We start from the raw sequence: 26,692 nt of genomic DNA, 5'->3' as shown, positions 1-26,692 counted from the left end.
TCCATATCCAGAACTTATTAGACATTAAAGCCATATCATTGAGCTTACATTTGAAGAAAATATGTACATGAAAAGAGAGAAATTTATCCATTTGGATGATTCATGTGTGCAATTACAGCCACTCAGGCAGCTCAGACACCTGAGTAACTGTCCATTTTTTAAGACTCTGTGAACATTTTCTTAGGAAAATATAGCTACAGAATTCTAATACTACACAAAAACAATAAATACTTACATTTAGAACTTCTGTATCAATATGTAGGAAGCTTAAAAGTGGATAGAGTTCAATTTCTCTAAGTTCCTTTTAGAGGAACATAAAATTAAACTTCTGAAAAACTTAGATTCTACCCATTTCACAGAAGCTCAGTTTCTTTTATTTGCCTACACGTTACGTGATCTTGACTCAAAATCTAAAAATGTTTTCCATCATTAGTCTTATCTGACATTGCTGCAGATTTTTATATATTTTCAAATATAATTTCACCCTTATCAGCATAATTCATTTTATCCTTATTTTATAGATATCGGATTCAGAATCAAATAATTATAATCAAGGTTTAAAGTAGTCATTTACCTCTCTGAACACATTGACCAGTCAATTGTTAAAATGCGCATCAATATTAGCAATATAATGGAATATTTTAACACACTGAATGCAGAGGTTATAAAATCTAAGAATCCTAGTGTCTAAAGAATCATTTGAAGGTCAAATTACCGCAGAAATCGCCTCTTCAACATTTTGACCAATGACAACCTGGCCTCTTCTGGAACATTTCTAGAAACTCACTACTTCATGAAACAACTCCAGTTGGTAAGTCTTTTCATTGGACTGAGCACTAAATTTCTCTCTTTGGTCCAAACTTTTTCTTCTGGACTAACCCAGAATAATCTTAGTAATCTTTATCCACGATAACTCCTCGTATCTATAATGATGGCTATTCTAGCCTATAAACCTCTATAAAATTCTCCTTTACAGAAGGTTTGTAGAAGTCCTAACAAATAAAAACTAAGAGAACTAAAGACTTATGATTTCATTAGATACATTATATGTCTAATTTATCTTTCATATATTGAGAAGAAAAATTAAACTAAAGATCAGGACTAAGAGAACATTAGTAGAAAACAAAACACATATTTGTGAGATTTTTTGTTTGTCTTTGTTTGTTTGTTTTTTGGTGAGGAAGACTGTCCCTGAGCTAACATCCATGCCAATCCTCTATTTTGTATGTGGGACACTGCCACAGTATGGCCTGATGAGCGGTGTGCAAGTTCACACAGGGGATCCGAACCCACAAACACCAAGCCACCGAAGCAGAGCATGCAAACTTAACCACTATACTACCAGGCCAGCTCTACATATTTGTTTTTAAGGGTAAGTTTTCCAATTAAATATTCTAAGTACTGTATATCACATATCTAAGTCCAATATTTTATAATTTCAAAGTTTGCACTATGATATTAATATAATCTAAATGGTTTTTAATATTTCCTATTTTAAACACATCCAATAACAGGCTTTATTCAACATTAAACATCCACCATATTATTTTTATCTTTATTGATTTAGTATGAGACATGGATGGCTGATCCATTGTTTTGCGAAAATTATTTCTTTTTAAGATGTGAGTGTTAGTTTAGTTTAGTCTAAAAATAATAAAGCTAATCTTAAGGAATATAATATAGACAATTCTATTGGCTTTGCTACAAAAAATGGAACAATAAATTACTTAGGATGTACTTGTTATTGCTGAACAAACATAAAGTTAATGAGATGGTGTCATTAAGAGATAAGTAGGGCTCTCATGATGTTAATGAATTCAGATTTTAGTCTCTCTACATGGCAGACTCTCATATCTTTGTTTTGATTTTGTCACTATTTCTTACGAATTATTCCATTTGACAGGTAATTTTACATGCCAGTGTCTTTTGACAATATTCTAGAAATGTAATTTTTGTACCTTTTATTTTTTGAAAGGGTGGTTCCCTTAGATCATTTCCCTAGGATGAAGTAACATCATGAGAAAAATAAATGTTTTTCCCTGCCCTCCAAAGTTACTGGTCTCCTATTAAAGCTAATTTAAGTTACTAAGTATTATTTGCATGGTTAGCAAACTTGATCATATAGAGACTGAATTTACCTACAGTTTTGAACAATCATCCCCAAAGCCTCTACTATGCTTTCTTTTCATTTTCCTTGAAAATCCTTTTCTATCCTACACGTACTCATTTTTGTATCTCTTTCGCTGGTTTTCACGTGTCCCTTAACATCGACTGCTAACGTTCATGGTCGGAACAGTTAACTTTTGTTTATATTTTGTTTTACATTTGTATTTGGTCCATGATTTACATAATTGTTCCTAACTTGAGTTGCCTTGGCGTTAGCAGTCAAGTTGGCGAAGGATATTATCAACAAACTACTCTGCTAAAAGTAGATGTACTCAGTCTGGGCCAAATTTTGGCCGTCAGTTACTGCTACACACAACTTCGGGGTCAGTTCTTGCCCTTGTATTCTTACGCACAATTGCCGTGGAAATCAGCATTGATGCAACTGGAACTCAGCATGAGTGTCTCCGGGAGGGTTTGGCATGGAAATCACTGACAACAGAACTTGGCTCTGGATTTGTTTAAACGGAGCACCTCATGTTGAACTACAGGAAAGGAGGGAAAGAGGAAATAAAGAAAGGAAACTTCTGCCTGTTTGGGAGTTGTCTGGCAGGCCTAAAAGATTGAAGTCCCATATACAAAACAAATGAATGTATTAAAGGAGATGTTACCATATGATATTAAAATACAGAAAGTCTAAGTGACAAATTTAGTTCCTTACAATGGAAAACCACCAACATAAAAAACGTAGGGCAGTAAATGGATAATTTTATTCATTTTTTAAATGTATTTCCAGCATATTCTTAAATCTATCCAAGGTCCCCCTAGTTTCCTTTCCCAACCCTAGAGTCAGCAAATGACTCTGATTTCATCCAATGTAAATTCTCTCATCCCCTTCTCTCTTGCTCTCAAATTGTCCTTGGCTTTGTACTTCATCTATTTTTCTTCCTGTCGCAGATGTAAAGGTATCTTTCTTCTTAAACAGGACTCACCACTCACTGACTTTCTTGGTAGTGTTCTGTCCCAAATCCTCTGGGCCATAGCTCTCTGTGTCATTGTCCCTTTCTTTCATCTTCTCTCTTACCTTTGGAGTTCTAATTAGGATTTTGAGTGCTAGAAATAGAGATTCACAAAGGATAGTTCAAGAAAAGGTAAGGCAGCCCCTAATAATATGAACGCAGAGAAAGTGGAAGGAGTTATGAGACCACACCATTGACCTCAGAAGCAGGATGTCGAGAATCTTCACTTTGGTGTTCCACCATCAGCTGGACTGGCCCACTCTATCTGTGCTTCTCTTTTATCTTCAGTTTTTTCTACTAACTGGCTCTTTCCCTGTTTACTGGGAGCATTTTTTCTTTCCAAAGCTTCTGCTTACTTGTACTTATGGCTCACTCACAGTCTCCCCTTTACAACAATGACTCATCTTTATAGATTTGCTTATCTTCTGATCCCACTGTTAACATGATTCTCTGTGCATTCTTTTTTTTTAAATTAATTAATTAATTAATTAATTAATTTTTTACCTCCAAAGCCCCAGTAGATAGTTGTATGTCATAGATGCACATCCTTCTAGTTGCTGTACGTGGGACGTGGCCTCAGCATGGCCGGAGAAACGGTGTGTCGGTGCGCGCCCGGGATCTGAATCCGGGCTGCCAGCAGTGGAGCACCCGCACTTAACCGCTAAGCCACGGGGCCGGCCCTCTCTGTTCATTCTTAATTCAGATATTTGAGAGCTAGAATCTCTGATGTAATTCATACCTAATTAGACAGAGGATTTTGCCATAGATTACCTCATAGGCTGTAGTTACCCTGTTAAATGTTTGTCTCTGATGCTCAATTTTAGTTCAATCACTTATGGGCTGAGTGAACAGGATTATATAATAATAAATATTGATACTTAAAGGTATGAAGAGGATTGAATAGCTTCGTTTATTTGGGTCTGTGAATATTTCCAGGCTGGTTTTTGAGTGTATGTTTAGTGTTTTCTCCTCTGCTATCAAATTTACACATTCACAGCTTGTGCCTCATTTACCTTGAGATCAAAATTTAAGGGGACATCAAAAAATTCACTAATCAAGATAAATAATATTTTAATGAAATATTTTTAAAAATCAAAATTAATGCAGAAATCCACGGTGAACAAAATATCAAAATATTTTACTGGTTTTTCCTTTTGTCTCAGGCTCCAATATGGCTTGGCATGGCACCGATTGCAACTACTCCAAGAAAAAGAAAATAAAATTTTGCGTTTTTTACTTAGAGATTTATTTTTCTGCTCTTTTTTTGCAAGCAACGTCTAGTTCCTTGAAGTCTATTTCTCTTGAATCTGTTTTGGAATAGCAGTGTTCGTAAATTTAATTCTATATTGTTACCAGTGACTTCCTAATTTAGAACAGTGTTGGTGATTACATATAGCTAAGAAAGTTCTTACTAGATAGACTCATGGTTCTTGCTAAAATTGGGAGTGGAGATAAAAGGGAAATGATTCAGACCATAAGAAAAACATAAAAATTTTGGGACAGACTATCATATAAAAAAGATGTTAGGGAATCAGAATAGGGTTCAGGGCTGCTAAGAAAACACAATTTTGGGCCAGCCCTGGTGTCCTAGTGATTAAGTTCAGTGTGCTCTGCTTTGGTAGCCTGGGTTTGGTTCCCCAGGCACGGACCTATACCACTCATCTGTCAGTGGCCATGCTGTGGTGGCAGCTCACATACAAATAGAAGAAGATTGGCAGTGGATGTTAGCTCAGGGCAAATCTTCCTCAACAACAACAAAAAAAGCAAAAAAAAGGAAAACACAATTTTTCTCCTGTTGTTATCTCTTCCTCCCAAGGTCTTGATCAACCTTGACCTCTCTGTAGCATTCAATGATCTAGACTGACCCCTTCTCGTTGAAATCTCTTGTAGGATGCCAAGCTCTCAATGCTCCCTCCTATTTCTCAGCCACTACTCTTTGTCTCTTTTATTGTCACTGCTTCTTTCTCCCACTTCCTTAAGGAAAGTGTAACGCAAGGCTCAGTCCTCAGAATTCTTGGTTGTCTTTTTCATCATCATGACAACTCATTCACCCTCACAGTGAAATTTTCATCTTTCCAGAGATCCCGCTGGAGAGGGGGATCCCTCCTGAAAATACATCTCCAATCCTGGACTTCTCTAACAGGTCTTAATTTGTCACCTCATCTCTATTCCACTACCGTACCCTCATACACATCCCTATCATGCACACCTAGGCCTTGTATTCAGCACATAAAGAAAGTTCATGTAGTTAGCTCCAAAACCACTCTTTCTTTTTTGTTTCGCTGAAAGATGTCAATGTTTCATTTGCTTGAGAGAAGTTAATTATTATAAAATTTCATTTGGATATTTCTTATAGGGAAATAGTATGTTAAATGGATTGTTTGCTAAAGGTCCTGAAACGTGATGAGCAAGAAGACTGTAGTAGGAACTTCCACCTTCTAACAGGCTCCATTGTCTGGTGGAGGAATGTGAATTACAAGCATAGTAACTTGAAGAAATTAACAGTCAGTTGGGGAGACTTGCTTAGCAAAACTCACTCTTTTGCTTGTTTTTTTACTGTTTATTTTAGAGGATTTCAAACTATGTGTTGTATAAAAATTAATTTAATGAATTCAATGTACCTATCACTCAGCTTTAACAATTGTGGACTCATGGATAATCTTGTTTCACTTTTACTCCTTCCTACCTCCCTTCCACCCGAAACCAGTCTCGTGATCTGTTTGTACCTCTCTCTGGCTTTCCGGGTCCACTATGCCATAGCCCCTAAATGTGATATAATTATTGCTCACTTCATTAGCTCCTTGGCTTTAAACCCTGGTTTCAGTCACTATTTCTTCCATCTGTCCTGGTGTCACATGATCAGCAACCTGATAACAGATCCTACTTGGGGTATAATCTTTGTATGAGTTAGCTCTTCTTCATAACAAACTATTCCAGAACTTAGTAGACTTAAACCATAGTCATTTTTTTTAGCCCTGGATCTTGCCCTGTCCCAAATCTTCTAGGATATTTCTCTCTTAGTCTCATTCACTGAACAAATAAAAATGTAATTTTATGTTCCAGACAAGGCCTGGTGAGATCAAGGACATCAGAGTTACATTCCTTTCTGTTAAAAATTTTGCATGAGAATAAAAAGAATTACTTGGTCATCAGGGGTGGTTTTGTGCAATATTACTATTATTATTATTATTATTACTATTATTATTTTGGTGAGGAAGATTGGCTCTGAGCTAACATCTGTGCCAATCTTCCTCTATTTTGCATGTGGGACACCACCACAGCATGGCTTGATGAGCAGTGTGTAGGTCCATGCCTGGGATCTGAACCTGCAAACCCCGGGCCACCAAAGCAGAGCATGCAAACTTAACCACTACACCACTGGGCCAACCCCTCAATGTTAATTTTTAAGACTGCAGAAAAATGAAAACTACAACACAGACTCTCAAATTATCTCTTAACTTTGAAATTGGTTCCTTGAATTACAAAGCAATATAATTTTAATCATCAGATTTCTAAGCCATCTACACTGACACGCCCAGTTCCTTTTCCGTCTTTTCTCTTCCGGGTTCGTCATCCACTGCTTCCCTTCCTCCATCTAAGAACTCTGGTTCTTGGTCTAGTATCCTGTTGACATAAGCTTACGCATGTTCAATATATATTGAGGAAGATGATTTCTTATATGAATCAAAGAATAAATGGAGATACAAAGAAGATAATGCACACGGTTGAGTGACAGTGCAGAGCTTGGAATGTTATCGTGGAAGGACAAGCAAGATAAAGATGTGTTTCTCCTCAGCTCTGTTCTGTTGTTTGTGTGGCAAGGTGGAGCTGTGTTTGTCTTGGGTGCAAGAGGACTCTTATCTTAAGAGAACTCTTCAGGGCATAGTGCAATCTGGGGTAGAAGGTGCAAGAACTGGTTATCCATATCTGGATACCATCTAACCTTTAAACAAGGATATCTTTACATTTAAGCATTGTCCTCCCTAGTCTGTTCACCAGGTCAAGAAGAAAAAAATGTGAGGGGGCAAACCAAACATTCTAGGAAGAAATAGTGTGTACGTGCTAATCTTGTTTGCTGATTCATTTATTTTTTTCAGCATTCAATAAATATTTTTGAGTTCCTACCATGAACCAGGCAATGGGGCCAGGGTAAGATTTAGAGCACGACAATGAAGAAAGCAGTCAAAAATGTTTATCTCAAGGGAGCTCACAATTTAAGATAGCTGAGCTATATAATATATTAATGGCAATGAGCGCTAAAGAGAATATTAAAACAAGAAAGGGTCTGTGGAAGGAGTTGGTAATGTTAGTTAAAATGGCTGAGAAGATAACATATGAGCAAATCACAAAAAAAGGTGAAGGAGTTAGTCATGCAGATGTCTGGAGGAGACAGAGGAAAAAACAGGGACAAAGGACCTGAAGAGAGAGCATGCGTGGCATGTCTAGAGAACAGCAACTATGGCCGTAGTTGAGTAAACCAGGAGAAAAATATAGGAGATGAAATAAAGGAGAAATGAGGGGGGTAGTCAAATCAGGTAAAGCCTTGTAAGACATTGTAAGAGCCTTGACTTTTACTCTGAATGAATTGGAGAAGAGGATTTTGAGCAAAAAAGTGACAGGGGTCTACTTATATTTCAACAGGCTCATTCTGGTTTCAAACTGAGAATAGACTGGGGTGGGGAGCACAGAGGTGGATGCAGGGAGACCCATTAGGAGGCTATCACAATAATCCAAGTGATGGATGATGGTGGCTTGGACCAGAATGGTGTTGGTAGAAATAGTACCAATAGTTGGGAGTGGAAACTCTTTGAAGGCAGAGCCCATAGGATTTGCTGATGATCAGATGTGGAGTGTGAGAAAGAGGAGGAGTGAACGAGAACTCCATAGATTTTGGTTTTTTGGAAAATGGAATTGTCATTTCCTGAGATGGGGAAGACTGCAGAGGAGGCAGTCTTATTTATTTATTTATTTATTTATTGCTGAGGAAGATTGGCCCTGAGCTAAGATCTGTTGCCAATTTTCCTCCATTTTTTGTCTGTGGGATACCACCACAGCATGGCTTGATAGGCGGTGTGTAGGTCTGTGCCCAGGATCCGAACCCTCAAACCCCAGGGCTGCCGAAGCACAAACTTAACCACTACACCACCAAGCAAGCCCCTTTATTTATTTTTTTTTCAGTAAGAGTAGTGGTGATAGAAGGAAGGATGTGAGGAGTTCACTTTGGGATGTATTAGTTTTGAAATGCTTTTAGATATTCAAGTGGAGTTATATAATTGGTAATAGGACATAGGAGTCTGGAGTTCAGAGACCTCTAAGCTGGAGATGTACATTTGAGAGTCCTCAACATAATGATGGTACTTAAAGCCAGGAGATGGAATGAAATCATGAAGAGAGTGCGTGAAGATACAAAAGAGGAAAGACACGACTTTTAGAGGTTAGGGAAAGGAGACGGCGAAAGAGCAGCCATCATGTGGGAGAAACATGAAGAGTGTGGTTTCCTGGAAGCCAAGTGAAGACATACCTTCAAGGTGGGAGGAGGGATCAAGGACTGTGAAGTGACCATTGGCTTGTCTCTTGGGTCCCACCTGTAGGATTTCTTAAGTAAGGGTCAGGAAAAGGAAATGGGATTCGAGAGATGAAGATAATTTGGCTGTGCATCTATCGGCTGGTCTCTGCTCTAGATCCACTTCCTAAGGCTTTGGTAAGCTCCATGGGGATCTCCTTTCTCCCTCACAATTCCGTGAGGGACCTTTCCAAAGTTTAGTTCCGGAGGACGGCTTTCTCCTGAAAAGAACTGTCCTTGGTTTGGAGATCTGTTTCTCCATTAATACCTAATGGGAGGGGCAGGATGTCTTCCAAGACTTCTATCCAACTTTTCAATGACCACAGTGGGCCTCAGGACTTTGGGGAAATGAAAAAATTCTCATCAGAAAAACAGTTATTTTTAGAGCTGTCATTAAAATTTTTTAAGCTATTAAAAAGCGGCTAGAAAGCAATTACAGATTGAAAGCCACCCCTTTATGAAGGAATAGCCATAGAGACAATGGAGAATGTGTAATGACCAAGTAGCTGCCAGAGTGTTCAAAGGGAACAAGGTTGTCATGGATATAAGGAAGCAGCTGGGGTTTTCTTTGTTTTTTGTTTTGAAATTTATTTGACATATAAAATTCTGTAAGTTTAAAGTATACAATATGTTGATTTGATCCCTTTATATATTACAATATGATTATCATTGTAACCTTAGCTAACACCTCTATCATGTCACATAATTATCATTTCCTTTTCGTGGTGGGAATAATTAAGATCTAGTCTCTTAGCACATTTGATGTTTATAATACAGTATCATCGTCTCTAATTACTACACTGTGCATTAGATCTCCAGAACTTATTTACCTACTAGTTGCAAGTTTATGCCCTTAAACAACATCTCCCCAATTCCTCACCCCCCAGGCCCTGGTAACCACTATTCTACTCTCCACTTTTACAAGTTCTGCTTTTTCAGATTCCACATGTAAGTGATATCATCCAGTATTTGTCTTTGTCTGTCTTATCTCACTTAGCAGAATGTCCTTGTGTGCGTGCTAGTGTGCATGGTTGGAGGAGGGTGGTTGGAGAGGGGTTATGAAAAAGTAGTGGGAAGGCTGCCAAAAGAATTCTTTCTCTAGAGATAGCTAGAAAGAGAACATAAATAAATAAAACAGTGATTCATTCTTTGTGATGCTATAAACCTTGTCCAGCAGGCCTCATTTACGTAGGAGAGAGGCCTATGATGACTCCGATTGTTTTTGAGAGTGTAGAGAAACTATCATATTGAGCCGTAATTTGACTCAGATTACCAGTCCCTAAAACTGTCAGGTTTCTTTCCTTTGGGAAACTTTAAAAAAGAAAACATACACTTAGGACAAACGGAAACTAATATGAGATGATGGACAATATCCAGAAATTGATATTTAACTTTTCAAGGAACTGCTTATCAAACTAACTTCCAAGTCTTCGAAACACATGGTGTTTCTAAATGAAGATTTCTGAACAAAGACATATGTCTCTTATTAACTCAAATAAATCATATGAAACTATCTCCTAAGGGACATTGTGTTTTTAATAAAATCCTCTGCAACATATTCATTCCATCCATCTCTTTCTCTCTCTGTCTATCAAGAACATATGTCAAAGATTACAGAATATTTTGACATTTTCCTGTATAAATAAATACAACATATATTTCCATTTTTTTAAGAGTATCTCCATGAAACTATACCAGAAATAGATTTTGGTGTTTGCACAAATAAGAAATCAAATCATGATTGCAAATGCTTTCTTCTACTGACATTTATTCAATGCTTTCGTGGACTAATACTTAAAAATCACAGCTTTCCTTCTCCCAAGCTAATCAAAAGATGTCCTTTATTTGACCTAAATCCTTCCTTAGAATGGTATCAGATTTTAAGAAGAAAAAAGTCACAAATGTGCCCTGATAGGTACTCGTCAATTCACTGGTTTGAGCCTGATAGTGGCAGTACTTTCCTTCCTTTTGCCAGGACTGGAAACCTGAAATTACACAGAAGTTCAAGAAAGGACCCCAGTGGTTGGAGGCAAAGGTCCTTTTCCAGAAAAGACGCACAGCAAATACTCGTGATGCATTCCATTCTGACTTTGCGCAGAGTTGGAATATGAGTCTACATATATATTGTGACTTCTATGGCCTTTACCTACTCTGACTATAAACTGATGTTAGAAATGCCACCTTAGAGATTCTGTTAAAAATGTAAAGATCAGGGGGAGGGATAGTTTTAAACCCTGAAAAGCCTGATGATTTTTTTTTCTGATTATTTTTTTATTCTTGTAAGCCAGTTACTACCAAGATGTGCTATCTCCACTGCCTGAAAGAGGGGGTACTAGGGATATGCTCTTCTATTTTAAAAAATAGTGACCTGGGAATCCATGAGCCATTTTCTGAAACTTTATAAATTGTCATTTTTTGTGTGCTTAGCACCAATCCTAAGCTGACACAGACACACTCACAGATGCCTAGACAGCTACAAAGGTAAACACACTGCTCACACAAACATAGACACACAAACCCACTCACATGCTCATATACACACCCTCCAGAGGAAAGTTTCAAAAACTCCAATTGATCTGCTTTTCCCACGTCCGTTAGCTCTCCAGCCTGAGCCACTATCATCTTCCCTGCAGAATTCCCTGGGGAAATGCATGGCTCCCAGAGTGACACCGGCTGGCCTTGAATGACCGTGGGCAAGTCACTTCTGTTTGCTCTTCTGCTAAGTGTTGTTTATGTTAATACCTGCCTGAAATGATTTGTGAGGATTGATTTAACTCATGCAGAGTGTTTAGAACAGTACCAGTGCCCAAGAAATATCACCTACCATTATTGGGGAGTGTATTGGTTTCCTATTGCTGCTGTAACAAATTACTACAAACTTAGTTGCTTAAAACAACATAAATTTGTTCTCTTACATATTTGTAGGTCAGAAGTCTGACATGGATCTCACTGGGCTAAAGTCATGGTGTTGGCAGGGCTGCATTCTCTTCTGGAGGTTCTAGGGAAAAATCCATTTCCTTGCCCTTTCAGCTGTAGTGACCACCCACATTCCTTGGCTCATGGCTCCCTTCCTCCATCTGCAAAACCAGCAACACTGCCTCTCTCTGACCCTTCTTCCATTGTCACATCTTCATCTGACCACAGCTGGTAGAAATTCTCTACTTTTTAAGGACTCAAGTAATTACATTGGGCCCACTTAGATAATCCAGGATCATCTTTGGGCCCACTTAGATAATCCAGGATCATCTCAAGGTCCAAAACCTTAATCACATCTGAAAAGTCCCTTTTTCTTTGTAAGGTAACATATTCACAGCCTCTAGATTTAGGACATGGACCTCTTTGGGAGGGAGGGCATTATTCTGTGTAGTACAGGGAGAGATATTACCAGCTATAAATCTGAATGAAAAATGTGAATATATTTTTATCACACTGACTGTCCTATATGTTTCTACCCATTCATGCCTCCATTTAACACTGTACTATAATATGCCCATGGTGAGCAAGTCTGTGCCCCCATGGAGTTGGCAGCCTCATGGAGCTGTGCCACCATCACAGTCCAAAAGGTACTGCAAACTATTTTAAACCAGCCTTTGCTAGAGAATAGTTATATGCAATTATAAGATCTAGATATTGCACATTCACTTATTTGTTTTTTCAATCACTCAATAAATATTTATCAAGTGCTTACCATGAAAAGGCCACTCCACAGAAGGAAATCTCGATTTCTGACAAGCTTTCAAAGCCACGAGCTATGACAAATCTCTCAAACAAATCAACCATTATAAACATCCCAGAGAGGCTTTATGAAGGCTTCTCGACAGACGGAAGGGTACTTAACCTAGGGCATGTGCAGTGGCTCCAAGAGTCCGGGACTTCCTGGCAAATGCATGCAAAGTTGTGCGTGTCTGTGTGTCTGTGGTTGTGGGGGCAGGGGAGAGGTATCACTGTTCTTATCCAGTTTAAAAAGGAGTCAATGATCCACCAAAGGTTAAGCACAACAGCTCCAGGGTATTGCAGTCTGGGATGCCAAAGATCTTCCTGCTACGATTCTACATTTGGCGTAAGCAGTGTTTTTGTGGGACTGAGTGAATGATGCTCTCAATTACTTGGGTTCACTTCTTGAGTTACTGTCACAACATCACACTCGCTTGCTGTCATGATGAATTCCTTCTGTCCACTTGGTTCTCAGGTTGTTAATGAGTGCATCTACCTCTGCTTAACCATGTACCATGTGACAAAGGAAGACTCAGAGATAGGTAGAGAGGAACTCAAGGACGAGCTCTGGAGGTTCCTTGGCTTTTCTGACCCTGGAAAATTGCCCTTTTGATAGTCTTACTCCGTCAGTTATCTACATTTAGTTTTTTTGTGTGTGTGTGAGGAAGATCAGCCCTGAGCTAACATCCATGCCAATCCTCCTCTTTTTGCTGAGGAAGACTGGCCCTGATCTAACATCTATTGCCAATCCTCCTCCTATTTTTCCCCAAAGCCCCAGTAGATAGTTGTATGTCATAGTTGCACATCCTTCTAGTTTCTGTATGTGGGACGCGGCCTCAGCATGGCCAGAGAAGCGGTGTGTCGGTGCGTGCCCGGGATCTGAACCCGGGCTGCCAGTAGCGGAGCGCGCGCACTTAATCACTAAGCCATGGAGCCGGCCCCTACATTTAGTTTTATATTATAAATCATGTGTGACAAGAAAGTATCAGAAAAGGGATGGGATGAAGACTGTATTTGAAACAAGGACCTATGCTTCCCACATTAAAAAAAAAAATCAACTGAAGAGAGAAGTAAATGAAATTATATCCTTTCACATAGATTAAATAAAGAGCCACTCCCTTCTACTGCTCCCTTTTCAAAGCTGCACATTAGAAACAAGTATTACTTCCTTCAGAAAATATGCTTGCTTCCTATAGGTCAAGGCCACCTGTGGGTGGTTTGTTCTGTGCTCACATTTAGGAATGCCTCCAATCCAGACTCTCCAGACCCACTGCCTTAGCTGTTTATTCCTCCCTTCTTCTCTCTGTTTCTGAGAAAAGCATGAAGATAGAACATGCAGTCCCCTTTCTGGAAATTTCAGTTGTCTTGTATGGAAGGTGCTCCAGGCAGCCCTTTCCCCAAAAAACCTCAGAGCTAAAGGGTCCTGACTGCCCTGTAGGAGCCTCTCCCAGGCTCCTGCATAGCTCACCCTGTGGAAGTCTAAAAGTGGGCAGTGGGTGGGTGATGACCTGCACGGGGATATGTAGGTACATACTCTCATATGCATTGTACACAGGGTGTGAGCTGAGCCAATGTACGGCTTTGATGTATATTTTTTGTTGCTTCACTTAAAAGAGTTCCTTTGTCTCTCCTTCCTGTCTCAAGCTTTACTCCATTGCTCATCACTTTCCTCCCCTTTGACCCAACCCCATCTACTTGCATTCCCTGAACGTGACATGAACACAAGCTATGTCTTTGTCTCTTCATTTTATGACTTAAATTCCATCTTATTTAACTGGGCTCGTGGTATCAGGAACAGATAGAAGGAACACAGGGAAAAGAGATGACCATTAATTGTCAACCTAGAGCTTGGTTTCTAAGTGACCTAGTTGAAGAGAATGAGTACAATCGATTTGTAGATTAGCCATGATTTTACATTATTTGGGGATTATGAAAATAAAAGATGAGTTATATCCTGTATTTTTTTTATTAGGAATTGAGTGTCCATATTGAATGAACTTATTTTTATAAAGGACTCTAGATCCACTATATGATCTCTCCTTACTCTCTTCCTCTGTCTCCAGGATCACATGATCATACACGATGTTACTTTCACTTTAATCCATCTGGAAAGTTTCCAGAAGACTGAGAAAGAAAATACTAATTCGGGAGTTTACTCAACATCATCTCGTTTTGTAATCCATAGAAAATGGATCTGTGCAAATGGCCAGATAAGTACACAACCAGGTCAGGGTCCCACGCTCTGTTCAAATTCTATTTTCTCATTAGCGGCCTTCTCATGACAGCCCTGGACTGCACTCGGGCAAGTTTCAAGCACCACAACATCTGCTAAGAGCCAGAGAGAGACTTTAGGAGAAAACTACTGTGAAACAAGTATGAAATATTCTCAAATTAAAAGCAGTTACATGATTAACTTGGTGTCCTGCTCACCACAGCCTCAGGACATATTGGAAATCTCCAGTGATTTGTTACCATTCACATGTTCCATCCAAGTGACAAAGTTAAAAAAAAAATTATAGCTCCAGATTTTACAATATTTTTTCCTACATGTTCAATTCCTGATTTGAAATAGTAAAAGAAAAAAACTAAGTTGAAACTGAATGCATTGGCAAACTAGAGATGATCAAAAGGGAGAGAAAACGATGGGAGTTTTTTATGGGCGCTAGTAGGGAGAATTATGCAACTTCCCACTCTGCAAACTTTTGTAATTGTAACTTCTGATACCTTTTAAGGAGAAAATACCATCAGCCTGCAACTTGAGAGCTTTTATGAGAACCATGAAAGGGCTTTTCCTTCCCTCACATCTGTCTTCATTTGCTGGGTGTGTGCTGCAGATTTCGTGCTGTTTAGCTAAATCTAGGAAGCTAAAGACTTGCTTAAATCAAGCTAATGAATGTATCCTTGGGCCATAAGTGTGTAAAAAAGTTACATGAGAAGAGACTTACACTGAACTAGATGGTCTTTATTATTTGTGACCCTTGTTGCCAGTAGTAAATGAGTGGAAATATCAATATTTGCAAATTCGTAAGTAGGGCTTTGGGCTTATTTAAGTGGGTAAGAAAAAGGATTATATTTCAAGTGACATTTTTAGACATCTTCACCACATTTACATTTCTAAGTAGCTGGATGAATACCTTAAAGAGTGTGTGTTTTTGTTTTGTTTTGTTTTTCTTTTGTTTTTTGGCTCTCTCTCTAACCAGGCAGTTAGTATCATGGAATCATAGAAACTGGTTTTATGACAATTTCACCAGGATCTCAAACATGTTTATTTGTTTGTCTGTTTGTTTTTTTTGGTGAGGAAGATTGTCCCTGAGCTAACACCCGTGCCCGTCTTCCTCCACTTTGTATGTGGGACACTGCCACAGCATGGCTTGATGCCCAGGACCCAAACGTGCGAACCCTGGCCACCAAAGCAGAGCGCTTGAAGTCAACCACTATGCCACCGGGCCAGCCTCTCAAGCATGTTTTTGATAATCTGCTTGAGATAATCCACTTCATAAGCTTTGCTATTTCATTTTATTCACTCATCAATATTTACTCATCAACTGAATTTTCTAAAGTAATAATATTTCTGATAGGAATTTATCTGGTTAACATTGAATGCATGATAGATTGAGAGTCAGAACCATGTGGTGGTTTATCTTTGGTGAATATTCCATAGATTTTAATCTCTCAGGTACCTTTGTGTTTTCAAATTAGACCATACTTAACATGCTAACCATTAAAATGAAAACTGAAATATTTAATCAATTACAAATCAGCCAGGTCTTGGTATCGTGAAGACCCCATCGCAGATCCCTATGGACTGAAGGCATGTTTTTGTGGCAAACTAGGCTAGAGATTGTGAGTATGCAACCATTAATTCTTCTTGAGGGAATATCATTTCTTTGTAGAAATGAAATATCACATAATATATAATTGGCAAAGTAATTTGGTTTTATTAACATTGTTATTTATATTTGAATCCAACAAATATGCCCAACTGAAGAATATCTTATAGAGTTTCTCTATTTGGCATAGCACCACCTTAATTCTGGAATTCAAGAAATTTCTCAGAATATTTGTAAAACTCAACAATTATATTAATAATAACACAATTAAGAAACCTATCCCTAAGCTCTGCCTCACCTCTCCTACTTCTTCCTTTATTCTTGTCTTCCCTCCTTATCCTTCTCTTCCTTCTTCTCCCTTTGGCTTTAGCATAACCTGCTCCCTAGTTGCTTTGTGAATCAGGGGAAACTTTTTGTTTTCTTCTGAAGCCAATGAACATTTCTTAATTTGACAAGGTGCAGTCAGGTGCAGCAGCAGAAAGTATTGTGCACCTGCCTTCATTCACCTGTGAATGTATTCTAGAAGTTGCTTTTGTATTATTGCGTGGCATCCTTGTCATTTCTTTCCCCGCCTTGCCTTATCTCACTGTTTCACACTTTCCCACAAATATCTTCCCCCAACTTAACAAAGAATATCTCATAAGGAAAAAAACATAAATGCCAAGGAGAATAATGACTTTTGGAGGGATACATTCTGGCTAAATATTTTTTTTCATCTGTAGATATAGTTTCTGAGATTTTTTTTTCTCCTGATGGTTAGAATCCATTCTTTTCCTTTATATCACATATGGCGTCTACTGTACTTTTTCTCCAAAATGACCAAATCAAGAGTGGCCCTGTAGACTTTTGATGCTACCCAAAATTCTCTTCACAGACTTTTGGGTGGGAGGTGGTGCCTATAACTTCTTGGCTTCGTTCCTTCTGGTAGGAAGCTAAGCTCCTGGGACACACACTTAAGATATCTGTTTAGTTAAGCAAATTACTACTAGGTATTCTAAAATGTAATAGTTTAAAAGAATTAATGTACCCAGTCATGGCCAACCTAATTCATTCAACTCTAGTTCCTGGTGAAATATCAGACAGGTAGGAAGGGCTCAATACGTAAATACTAAATGAATGAACTGATTCGGATTCACTCAGCGAAACAATTTCAGAGTGCACCTGAATGATTCTGGACTAGAGAGCCTATGCTCTTGGGTGAAACAAAAAGAAGTATTATTGACCAAATACGTGGCACCTACCACAATGAGTGCTCCATGAATATCTGATGGATGAAGCTCATTTCCATTCCCTTTCCATCCTAGATATCTTTCGTCTATTGACTCGACCCACCTTTGGTTTGCCAAGGGAATCTAATCAATTCCAACAACTCCCGCCAAAAGGCAGGGGTGATATTCATAATATTTATCAACTGGTACAGGATGTACCTCAACCAGTTAGGATCAGCACCAGCTGTAAAAAATCTGCAACATCTGTATTGAGGCTTCCTTGCTAAAAATCAGCACGGCCCTCAAACTCTGCGATCTCAAATCCTCCTGGAGGTCCATCGGTCTCTTAGAGGCTGCTTTTCCTTGGTATGAAAAGCTCTAATCCCTAAACACATTTTTTTTTTACCAGCCATCTTAAAAATTCCCGGGAAATTTGTCAGAATCTATGTAATCATCATTAATTTAGCAATTCTCAAAGGTAACTCAGAGTTCATCCAGCTGCAGTTTATTCCATTGATCACAATAATCCACCCCACCCAGAACTTTCCTCATGAAAGGAATCTTCTTGGAGCGGCCATCTGGTTCATATTATCCTAATCAGAGTGTGTACAGCATACAAGGTGCAGACACTCTTTCCACTGAAGAGTCGGGCTCACTGATTCTTGGATGTGCTCTGCCCTTTCCTTTCACCTCTCTCTTGCTTTTATCTCCACTGAATGGGTATTTAATGGCTTTACTGAAATTAAAAAATAAAACTGCAATCAATTTTATTTTCTCTACATAACACACATGACTGAAAACTGCTGCCCCCATTTATACACATTAGGCCTAGGGAGGGGGCGGGGCTAAAACTAAAAGCAAAATCCTTCCTATTGGAGATAATTATGTAACTTGCAAAAACTTCAGCTCAAGCTTGGATGTGGCTTATTTGCCAAATTGCAGACCATTGGCCCCAAATTTAGCTCACAACTTTTCTCTATGCTTGTTTTCCAGGAAGGTTTACACAGATATCTACATATTTTCCTGTGTACGTGTGAATAAACAACTAAGATTATCAATATAGTCTAGTGAAATGTGAAAGTACAAAGTTACTGGCAAATGTGAACTGACAATTGGGGTATTAAAATATTTATTTTTTGGGATTTCTAATTTAATATCACTAAAGCCATGGAATTTTGATTCTTATTCTTGTTCATAACTTAGATAAAGGATGAAACTTAACGTGTATCAAGGCCAACCAACTAATACATTAGGATATTTTTATCTCCATTTCTATTGCCCTGCTGTAAAAATGAAAAGAAATAAAAGGCAATAAATGCAAATATGGTATTCTGTCTTTTAAATAAACATTTTCCCTTCAAGGGATCCCGAGTAATTAACGAGTATTTGATCTTTGTTCTGTACCAACAGGATGATAGAAAAAATGTCTTTTTTATGTCATTCTGTGACTAATTGGAAAACAATAAATTTAGATTTGTGTCAGTCAAGGAGCTTGGAGCAGCTTATTTAGAATAGTAGAATATGTTCCAAATATATCAATTTGGAAGCCAATAGGCTACATGTGAACAGAAAACGCAACAAATAGTGGCTTAAATAAGTAAATGATATTTTCATATGCCAAAAAGTCCAGAAACTGACAGCCCAGTGCTTTTGCAGATGTCAACATGCCATCGAGGAACCAGGCTCCTTCAGTTGTCTTGTACTGCATTTGACCTCATGGTCACAAAATGACTTTCACAACTCCAGTCATCATATCCTCATTCCAGAGAGAAAGAAGAGGGCAAGTGCAAAGGGCCAAAGCTTTCTTCTCACAATGTTTTGCTGTTCTGATTTGAGAAGAATTCTGTGAGTCTCATTGGCCAAAACCATGTTACACTGTCACCCCCTAGCAGCAAGTGGGAATGAGAATTTTATCTTAAATTTTAGTAAGCAGGAATGAAGGGGTTTGGAACAGGATTTGAACGAGCCAGCTCACAATATCTGCCACATATGCCTCTGACCAACAATAGGCAGCTGTTTATGAATATAACATGTTTTCCTTCAGACCACACAGGTTTTAGGGCAAAAATATGAGTCATAATAAGTTTCCCTGAGTGTTTCTCTGAATTCTGCCCCACATGCTATTCTAGACCTACAGGAACCTTCATCGTCCCTCCTAAATATTTCTGGAAGTCTCCAGAGGATGTCTTGTGAGTATGCACAAACTCAGCTCTAAAATAGACCATGCGTATCCATTTTTCTCTTTTTCTGCTCTGGCTTCACATAGGAATCAGGGATTGAGATGTCTGATGTTTCTAAAAGTACCACAAACCAGTGTCAATGCCACTATATCCTACCGTTTCTTATCACTGTTGTCATTGGCAAGATTGTCATGTGCAGCTGCTATGCAGAAGCTGTCCCACAGCATCCAAACCCATAATCCAGCTAATGGTGACTGTTTTCTTCTAGACTTCATGTGGTGAAGACATATATCTCAGAAGTGATGAAGATCCCTCTCCTCACCTTTGAGTTCCGTGAGTCATGTCATCCTCCATTTTGCTCTCAATTCCTTGCAGAGGTTTGGTTGGAAAAGTTCTTTCTGTTTCTAGTTTGGTCCACTCCATAGAGCTCAAGTAAAATTGCATAAGTCTTGGCTGTGGGAGCACACAAGTGGCAGAGAGCCTGCCATATTCAAATTGACCCTGTCTTTAATTCTCAGGACAATTTTCTTAGACCAACTTCATATGCCTTAACTTTTCTCTGTGGGTATTTTTCATCTTAGGGAGCTCTCAGAAGCTTCATGCAAACTTCCCACAGATCCTGGGCACCCTCTGATTCATCCGATTCAAGGAGCAAATTCAGTTTAGACTGCCAAGCTGGAATTATTAGCATTTATTACAAAGACAATAAATGCCAAGTGTAGTATATCTTTCTTCATCTTAACTCCATTGTCCACAGCCATCCAAGCCTAACCATATTTCAGGTTGTCAGAAGAATTTTACTATTCAAATTCCAGGTTCCACACACATTTCCTTTTAAGCTCTCTACCTCTTATGCCAAATCATTATACTTATACTCTTGAAACTATGAGCTCAACAGGTCACAAAATGTTCACTTACATAGAAAATCACAGTTACTGTTTCAGATCTCTTTATGCCTCTCTGCATGGAGAAGAAATTTGATGACTATCTTCATTTTTGAAAACCTCCTTCAAGCCAGTCCCAGGAGCTCTCACTAGGGGATATTCGTAATAAAGAGAAACTACATCCTTATTTCTCTTCGTATCCCAAAATCTGGATTTGAAATCCCAGATGAAATTCTGCTTGGGGTGGGGAAATATTTGGTAGTGTTGAAAAACTAAAGCTTGGAGTTCAGAGATGAGAAAGAAATGGAAGTAGAAGCCAGAGCATCACATACCTAATGCCACTAATAACACAACTACAATACAGCTGGTGAAGGTCAGGCTGAAAAAGAATACCTTAGAGCTCATTAAATCCAGATATGAGACTCTAAACTGAAGTTAAAAATACATGTAGGGAGCAAACTGAATACAAGTGGCATAATGGCAGTAAGAATACAATATTCAGAAAGCACCCGTCTCCATGTGTAAACCGGATTTTCAGCTTTCCTGGCTCAAGGAAAGCTACTTGGGAAGAATGTATGTTTAGAATGAGAACAAAGGAGATGATATTTTTTTAATTTACCATACTAATAAATACTCCTGAACAAGCTGAGTGTCTCGTTTCTGTGTGTGATTGCCTCCAGAAAGATCAGAAAAATGTACGTGAACTGGGAAAAAATGTGCCAATGTTGAGTTTTGTGAGGGCATGGATTTTGTGGTAACACCTTTTAAATAGCCCTTTTAAAATCAGAAGAGGCTTGAAATAGAAATAGCATAAGACAGTGGCTCCAGAACTTACCATTCGATTTCAGTGTTGGACTTTTGGGATCCATTCACTAACTGAGTTCCCAAGTCTTGGTTGGAGAACTTGCTAGGTCGAGAGCCACACCTTTTCTCCTTTTCCACCTGAGATAAATTATTTCTTCCACGAAATGACTTTTCTTTTTTGGCAAGTAACCTCCTGAGATGCTAAGAGAAACTGGAACTTTGCAATCGATAATTCGCCTCAGATGGGCTACGCTATTTATTTCCAGAAGCCAGTTTAAATTTTTATTCTTTACTATGACGATGGGGTCAAACCCTTATTAATAAAATGTGTGCTACTGGAAAGGAAAGACACCTTTGTTACTTAATCCATGTGCGGTCATTTATATTTGGCATGCATAAATGTCATGAAGAACAGGAAAAAATATAATTCATGAACAAAATGCATTTTTATGCTACTGTCTCCTTGCCAAATTAAGTATTATGGTTGGAAATTTAGGGTGGAGGCTCCCTTTGGAAAAAAAGGAATCAAATTGTCCTGAGAGTTGCTTTCATCATCAAAGGGCTTTTATGCATTTGGATAGATCATCAGTTCCTGATTTGGTAGTAGAGAATATTCTTACTTTGTACAACTGCGGCAGAATTCTAATGCAGCTTGGTTAAAATTCCTTCTTTTGACTACAAGCTTCTTTCAATTTTTTTTTAATATTTAGTTTTGACACAGTCAAAATAGGATGGAAAAATCCATCATCTACACCGGAAACAAAGCTTTCTTGAACTTACCTAAATGATGCCCTCTTCATGGGTTTTTCCTGTCCAAATCTATTTATGAAAGATTCATTAATCTCCAGATTTTAAAACAGAGAGGAAAATTACAGTGGTTTGTTTTTTTAAGTGATGAAAAAGTGCCTGAAATTTGTCATTAACTTTGTTATAAGGGCAATGTCGTTCTAGCCATAGCCATTTAGGGTCTGAGCATAGATACCTATGGCCCTGTTGGAAAGTCCACATAGTTTAACAAAGAAACAAACGAAAACCAACTTTATATTCACAATTTTTTTGCTGAATGTGTTAGATATTAAATGCAATTTTTTTAATTTGGAAAAAAACTTATTTTTAAACACTTTCATTTGTTAGACTGAAGTTAAAAATACACATAGAAGTTGTGGCATTTCTTTGACCTGTTCAATCATCCAAGGTGCTGAAAGGCACTTGCTCAGCCAATGATGTAGCAGGTGAATAATGAAGATACTTGATTTTTTCCTGTGCGTGCACCCTATCATGACAAGATCTGAGATAGGTCAACAAGAGATATTTATTAGATTCAGTAGTTTTTATCTTGAGTTAATAGCCTCTAATAATGGTGCTTTACTTAGAAGGTCATAAGAAATTTTCTATGGCAAATATTTAGGATAAAAGTATTTCCTTCACATACATTCTTCACATACATTCTTCAGATACTCACAGACTGCTCTTCTATTTATAGGCTCTTTAAAAGGCAAAGTATGGTAGGAAGTCACAAATTCATCATCGCTATTTTATGCTGTAGAAATTACCTCTCATCTCCACTTACCTTTATGACCAAGGTCAAAACCACTTTCATTGAAACTCCCAAACTCCACACCAAAAAAAACACACCAAACTCAAACCATTGCAAGAGCTTGAAATTTGTGTTGCAAACATCTGTGGACACTGTCTTCTCCCCAGCTGTGATCTAAACTTGTCACATTTTGTTCATATAAATTGAGCACAAGGTTTGATGTCTGAATGTTTATTTCTAGTCCCTGTGGTGTGAGCATATGATTTTTGTGCGAATATTCATCACCACAATCTTGTATGATAAGAAAAATAAATTTAAAGTTGCTATGACTCAGTTTCATTTTCTATTATATGTGATGATAGTGTTTGCTTTAATTATCTTAGGGCTTATTATGAGGATAAAAAGAAATTCTTTTTAAAAAGGAACCATGTAAAGAAAGACACAAACACCAATACATTAAGCAAATTTTTATGCATGACTTGCAAAATTGTATGTGATGAGCTTGGCAACTGAATGTGATCATGTTTTCATCGCCAGAACTCTCATTATCATGGGTAATGTAATCCAAATACGTATTTTAGCTCCCAGTGAAAGAGTCAGAAATAAATAAGACAAACACTGCATGTTAATTCTGGCCATGGAGTCTGAGATTTGAATGAGGAAATCTGGTTTGGTGTCAAGCCCAATAAAATGAAGAGATGTTTGTTGATGGGCTGTGTTCCCTGCTGAGAGAGGAGTTTACCTTTGGACAAAATAATATTCAGCTTCAGTTTCTCTTTGGATTCATTACTGCTCCTGGATTCTCTCTAATTTGAACCTTGTAGGGGTCATCTGTGCCTCTGTCATCTCTAATACTCTCCACTTCAATGAATCATACTTCACACTGCCAGGATGACCACCCAGAAGTCCTGTTTATGTAGGACTTGGTTTCTGCAGAGGAGCTCATCTTAAGTCCTGAACAGCTGACTTGGGAGTTCCACAATGGTCTCCTGTTTGTTTCTGGGCATGGATGGAAATATGGTCATCTATAAGGCCTAATAATCATCTGGGAGTTCATCTGTTGGAATTATCTTCTCACTGTGTACGTTGGACTGTGCTGTAGTGGGAATGCATTTTCTAGAGTACTGTCTTGGTGGAAAACAATGTATATGTCAGGCCAGTCAATCTACACATGAATGAGGAAGTTGAGATGAAAAGGACCCAGAAATAAACCATCAGCCAATTTACATCTTGTTGCCTTTTCCTTCTACTGCTTCTATTTGATTTTGTAGTTTTGCTATTTTAACCACCAAAATATTAGAAAACTAATAGACCCTGATTGGTTAGGTCAATAATGATGTTACTTTAAGACTTGAGGAAGATTTTAAAATGTGTAGAAGAGATTATTGAGTATCCTTTCAATGAAATGCAAAAGCCTTTGGAGATTGTATGATCCTACAGCGGTGTGCCTTTGTCTTTGATTGGGCTCTTTTACCACTCCACAGAGACAGAAGTTAACTTGTAGAAACTGATAGAAATGGAAATAGTTCCTCTTCATGAAAATGCAAATTGTGGCCCTTGGATTGCAATTGATGATCACCCTATGGATACTGAGCAGTGTTGCTAGTTTTGCATCCATTTGTAAATTCATTTCAGCATTTCTACCATAAATGTGTGATCCTTTGAGTTCTTTGAATCTGTTATAACATCTCATTCATTCCCTCATTGATTAATGAGTTAAATAAAATCTTTATATTTGTATAGGAATCATAACTTTATCTTCTTTTAAGATTCATCCCTTAAAAGATATATATAGTAAGCTTTCCAGTGTTCTAAACAGATATTAATTTATTATTAACAATTATTTGATAGAATTAAGAAGAGTTTCAAGATAAGTATCAAGAAAATAAAGATGAGAGAAGAATAACATAACACTATCAGCCATGATTATCAGAAGACCACCTTCAGGGTCAGATATAATAAAGTTTCTAGAATTGACATTTAGAAGATTTGAGGCCTGAAGGGGACTGGGTGGAGTAGAAGGAGAAACTGATAAATTGATAAGGTGCCAAAAGTAAACTTAATATTATGATATCACTTTTAGCAGATCCCAAGTATTTAAGAATGATATTCATTCTAAATTTAAATAAACTTGACTAAACTCTTAAAATTTGTATTTAGCTATATGTCTCCTTTATAATTTCTAGGGTGGTAGATTGTATTTTCCCAAAATGACTGCACAATATCTTCTATTTCACATGCTTTGCTTACAATGTGATGTTGACAATCGTCCCACTGAGAGGTGGGGGTTCTATGTCCCTTCCCTTCCTTTGAATCTGATCTAGGTGAACCTATGACCATGGCAGAAGTGACTCAATATGACTTCCAAGGCTACGTCATGAAAGACATTCTCTTGGGACTATTGCTTTTGGAGTCCAACTACCATGTTGTGAGGAAGCCCAAGCAGCTTAGAGAAAGGCCCAACTAGAGAGGGCCATGAGGAGAGAAATAACCCACAGCCTCAGATGAGCTCCCAGCTGATAGCCGGCATCAACTTCCCAGTCATATAGGTGAGCCATTTTGGAAGTGGCTTCTCAGGTTCTGAGTTGAGTTGTTCCAGCTGATGCCTCAGAGAGCAGAGATGAGCCTGTTCTATGAAGCAATGCTCAAACTGCAGATTTGTGAGCTAAGCAAATCATTGTTGTTTTAAGTCGCTACATTTTTAGATGGTAGCAATAGACAGCCAAAATGTCTTGCTATATCAAGTGTTTCTGAAAATTTGCATTTTGAAGATTTCTAATGAATTAAAACCCCTCTAGTAAACAAGTATTGGGAAATGACTATAATATATGAAATTTTTCCATAGGAAATGAGAAATGATGACAAATGGGAAACTCATATAGCCCATGTTCTTCTGGATTCATTTGGAGCTCAATAAATGTTTTTGGACCATAATCATATGGACATTTCAAAAGCAAATTCAGAAAGATTGTTTGCAGTCGCCACTATTATTCATGAATAAATATTTAGATGGAAAATTCTTGTGTGTGTTTTTGTGTGTGGGTGTATCCTCTGAGGGGCTTATGCTACTCACTACAATGTGTACTTTGGCTTATCCACTTCTTACTGGCTCAGGATACAGACACTATCATTGTCTTGAGACCCTCAAGTTCACATTCAGCAGATTTCTTTATCTCCTTCCAATATTTGTCCTAGTCTAATCATCATTCTCCTCTTAAATTCAGGACATGTTTGCCAAACTCTGATAGTTACTGATTTTACTCAGCCCCCTTTGCAGGGTCACTTGCCTGCCCAGAAGAGAGATACTTTTTTTATTATGGTAAAATACACAATACAAAATTTATAGTTTTAACCACTTTAAGTATATAGTTCAGTGGCATTAAGTACATTCCCATTGTTGTGCAACCATCCATCTCCAGAACTTTTTCATCCTCTCAAACAGAAACTGTATACCCTTTAAACAATAACTTCCCATTCTCTCCATCTCCTAGACCTTAGCAGCCACCATTCTACTTTCCATTTCTATGAAATTGACTATTCTAAGTACCTTATATAAGTGGACTCATACAAAATTTGACATTTTGTATTTGGTTTATTTCACTTGGCATAATGTCTTTGAGGTTCATCCATGTTATAGCATATATTAGAATTCCATACCTTTTTGTGGTTGAACAATATTCCATCATACGTACATACTACTTTTTGCTTATTCATTGACCCATCAATGGACATTTGGGTTGTTCGCACCTTTTGGCATTGTGAATAATGCTGTTGTGACTATTGATGTACAAATATCTGCTCAAGTCCCTGCTTTCTATTCTTTTGGGTATACATCCAGGAGTGGAATTGC

At 38.0% G+C, this 26,692-nt stretch overlaps 1 long non-coding RNA gene across 2 annotated transcripts in view; it reads left to right on the top strand.

Moving 5' to 3' along the window:
- The window catches only part of LOC147913437 (uncharacterized), a 72,679-nt gene extending 46,354 nt beyond the window's left edge, over positions 1 to 26,325 (top strand). Inside the window, exons 2-3 of one of the 2 annotated variants that reach the window (XR_015548720.1) lie at positions 19,886 to 19,950; positions 25,688 to 26,325. This is a non-coding gene — a long non-coding RNA (uncharacterized LOC147913437). Of the gene's footprint in view, positions 1 to 19,885; positions 19,951 to 23,666; positions 24,127 to 25,687 lie in introns of those variants that run through there. The other variant, XR_015548721.1, reaches the window with a different exon arrangement.
- The last annotated feature ends 367 nt before the right edge of the window (positions 26,326 to 26,692 follow it).

This window comes from Ceratotherium simum, chromosome 27 (assembly GCF_057802395.1).
Source record: "Ceratotherium simum simum isolate JZ-2026a chromosome 27, ASM5780239v1, whole genome shotgun sequence".
Taxonomy (NCBI): Eukaryota; Metazoa; Chordata; class Mammalia; order Perissodactyla; family Rhinocerotidae; genus Ceratotherium; species Ceratotherium simum.
Note: the sequence above shows the minus strand (reverse complement) of the source record. Positions and strands in the feature narration are given on the sequence as shown.